The sequence below is a fragment of the Penaeus monodon genome, chromosome 25 (genome assembly GCF_015228065.2).
Source record: "Penaeus monodon isolate SGIC_2016 chromosome 25, NSTDA_Pmon_1, whole genome shotgun sequence".
NCBI classification, from domain to species: Eukaryota; Metazoa; Arthropoda; class Malacostraca; order Decapoda; family Penaeidae; genus Penaeus; species Penaeus monodon.
This window is the reverse complement of record NC_051410.1, coordinates 42,692,920-42,693,701: the sequence shown is the minus strand read 5'-3', so window position 1 is coordinate 42,693,701 and position 782 is coordinate 42,692,920.

Genomic DNA, 782 nt, shown 5'->3' with positions numbered 1-782 from the left:
CGCTCTTCAACACTATTGTGTCGTCATTCCAACTCGGTCAATTGTGGCTACAGCCTGTAAGAGTGTCGCGGGGGATGGAGGTGTCCACCGGAGCGTTACTAATGCCGAAATAGTCGTCACGCATCAGCGCCGTCACGACTGGCTATACGCATCGTTACAATATTTTTTGGTGGTCCCATTTTTTTCAGGCTAAGAATGGCATTACTACATGGCTTTCTGGAATGAACCCCGTCGACGCCCATATACCTAGCAGAAGGAAGCATTCCATTATTTATATTTACAAGAGACTAACCGCCAAGATTTTTCTTCAATTCAGAAAGAACATAATCTGCGATGAAATTTCTTTGCATGAACAGTAGCTTTTTCTAGTCTATTTCAAGAATTGGTAGACCAGGTTCAAAACACAACCGAAGTGAGAAAAAGGCCCGTCTACATATAACAGCAATTCTTTATGGCAGTTCTGCGGCATTTACCTCTATTCCCCTCGAGCGACATCCCTCTCCCGACGCCAAACACCGGAAAAAGCTGCCGCGCTTGGCATGCCAGCAGTTGCGGGAGGGAGCCACAATGGGAGCCTCAATCCAGGCCTAATCATGTCTGCTCTCGAACGAGCAGATTCGCTAATCGCTGGCGTGCGAAAATCCATTTTACAACATGACAGCGATCGACAACACACCCTAGCACAGTAATCGTGCCGTGAACATTCAAGTCGCGATTCGCGCAATTTATAGCTGGCACACTTCTAAAGCAATACGAGATCAGTCTCATTCTTCTCTCACCGG